The sequence below is a fragment of the Enhydra lutris genome, unplaced genomic scaffold, assembly GCF_002288905.1.
Source record: "Enhydra lutris kenyoni isolate GAN:26980312 unplaced genomic scaffold, ASM228890v2 scaffoldscaffold11, whole genome shotgun sequence".
NCBI classification, from domain to species: Eukaryota; Metazoa; Chordata; class Mammalia; order Carnivora; family Mustelidae; genus Enhydra; species Enhydra lutris.
Window position 1 is genome coordinate 7,756,036 of NW_019154095.1, and position 2,852 is coordinate 7,758,887.

General features: G+C 41.1%; 1 pseudogene; it reads right to left on the reverse strand.

Annotated features, from left to right (window-relative positions):
• Nucleotides 1-2,352: 2,352 nt before the first annotated feature.
• On the reverse strand, nt 2,353-2,593 carry LOC111144405 (annotated as a pseudogene).
• Nucleotides 2,594-2,852: the final 259 nt, after the last annotated feature.

Consider the following 2,852-nt stretch of genomic DNA (forward strand, 5'->3'; position numbering starts at 1 on the left):
AGCCAAAGGTAGATGCTTAACCATCTGAGCCACACAGGCGCCCCAATATCTCATAGCTTTACTTTATATTTCCCCCAAAGACAAATGTTGCTGAGCTTTTTTTTTTTTTCCCCACGTGCTTATTGGCCACTTGTATATGTTATTTGGTGGAATGCCTATTTAAATTTTTGCCCATTTTCAGTTTTTTTTTCTCTTATCATGGAGCTGTATTTTTACATATTTTACAAACTAGTTCTTTTTCAAATATATAATTTGCAAATATTTTTTCCTAGTCCGAGGCTTGCCTGTCTTAATAGTGACAGTATTAACACTATTTTGAGTGTCTTTTAAGAGTTTGATACAGCCCAATTTAGCAAGGTCAGGAATTTTGCAAGCAAAAATGCTCCTGATTGTTATATGCCTTTGGTTGGTTTCCAGAGTACGTGAATGTTTAATTTTGTTAGTTTTGCTTAGCTTTATTGTTGCTTTGTGAAGAAAAGGATTTGTTCATCTCCTTACATGGCCATCACTTCACATCTACTTTTAGTATGTGAGAAGAGAAAACAAAACTAATTGCCTTTGAGTTTGGAAAGGGAGAGGGGATATGACGGGAAGGTGTGTTAGCTTGTAGCATCTTTCTTCTTCAAGTCTTTCAAAGACTGTATGTGCATAGTGTGAATATGTGTTTGTATATTACTAAAGAGTACTATAATTTTGTAGCAGGATATTTATTGCTTTATTAAAATGAGATACTTGATGCTCTAACAGATTGTACAATAGAATTCCATTTTCACTTGGGTTCTCTAACACAAACCAAAAAACCATGGTCTGGATTAAAAATCTGATGTGGTCCTATATTGCTTTCTTGGTTTCATATCAGATATGTCTTTTACCCCTACTGTATCATACAATTCCTACACCTCACAGTATTGTTTACAAGAGATATGTACATACAGACAAACCATATACAGATGAATCTTTATTACTTTCTAAATTAGGGTTCTGGTCCCAATTTCAACATGGGTCATGGGTGTGTGTGTGTGTGTAGGGGGGAGGGTTTTCCCACACTACCAGGGAATTCTCCACAATACCAGCTGGGTGTCCTATCATTTAACTCAATTCTCACACTGTCTACCTAGAGGTAATGTCAGATTCCACAGGTGAGGGGCTCAGCCCTCTCAAGTCAGCCTGCCTCCTACCCCGACTTCTGAAGCCAATCACAAGTCCAGGTTGTTACCTGTACTTCTTCTTTTTTTTTTTTTTTAAAGATTTTATTTATTTCTTTGACAGACAGAGATCACAAGTAGGCAGAGAGGTAGGCAGAGAGAGAAGGGAAGCAGGCTCCCCGCTGAGCAGAGAGCCCCACGTGGGGCTCGATCCTAGGACCCTGAGATCCTGACCCGAGCCGAAGGCAGAGGTATTAACCCACTGAGCCACCCAGGAGCCCCTGTTACCTGTACTTCTGACCACCTGGCTATGGATATGAGGTTCCCATGACTTGCTCCTTTGGTTCGATTAACTTGTTAGAGTGGCTCACAGAACTCAGAGAAACATTTTACTACTCAATCACTGGTTTACTTACTATAAAAGGTGTAACTCTGGAACGATCAGAAGAGATGTACAGGGCAGGGTATGTGGGGAGGGTGAGGTACTTCCATGCTCGTTGACTGGGCCACCCTCCCTGAATCTCCATGTGTCCAGTAATTGGAACCTCCCTCTTTTGGATTTTTATGTAGGCTTCCTTACTTAGGCAAGACTGATGAAATAAATACTCCTGGCTAATCTCAAGTTCCTCTCCCTTTCCTAGAGGTAGTCAGGGTGGGGCTAAAAGTTTCAACCCTCTGATCACCAGGTTAGTTCCCCTGACAAGCAGTCCCCATTCTAAAGCACTTCCCTCCCAATTGTCTCATTAACACAAAAAAGGACACCTTTATCACTCTTAGCATCAGAATTTAAAAGTGTTTCTGGAGTTCTGTGTCAGTGAGAAAAAACATGTAATTTTTATTATAAATCACAATATTATGTTTTTTTTTCTTACCTTCTTAAATAGATTTATCTTTTTTTTTTTTTTTAAGATTGTATTTATTTATTTGAGAGGGAGAGTTAGAGAGAGAGACAGCAGGGGCAGAGGGAGAGGGAAAAGGGGAGCCCAGTGCTCCATCCCAGGACCCTGAGATCATGACCTGAGTTGAAGGCAGACGCTTAACTGACTGAGCTACCCAATGCCTCTAAAAATTTAATTATCTTTTACAGAAGTTTATTCTTATAAATGTGCAATAGGATCCAAGAAATAGCTCTTCGTTCTAGCTATAGATGGCAACAGGTGTGATGGCAGGACTCCAGAAGGTTAAACAGGAATTGAATTACGGCTCACTACTGCCCCAGGCACAAAGAACATCTTAAGTTTTCCCCAGATTTCTTAATTCCACCAGTGGCCTGGGGGCCCTTCCCCCGAGCCTTTGCTTTTAGTTCCTCTAGTTTCTTGTTCCTCTTTCTGTTTCTGCTTGATTGCCTTGTCTTCGTCATTCTTCTCTTTGGCCTACTCCTTGGGCTGTTTCAGTGAGTTCTTTTTGCCACCTTCATGGCCAGACCCAGTATCACACTTACGGCGCATTTGCGAGCTTGAATATGTAACTGGTAGATGCTTGCAAAGATGAATGTGATCATTCCTCTCATTCGTGGATGCACGCCCCTTTGCAATATGGTGCTGTCCTTGCTTCCATCAAGAAGTGAAGTCTGTTTTTGCTGCCCTTTGCATCTCTGCTGACCTTGGGTCTTTCCCTGATCAGAAGAATAAGGCAGAAGGGATGTGTCACTTTCAAACTTCGGCTCCAGGAGAACTCTTAACTTCTGCTTTTGACTTCTTAGAATCC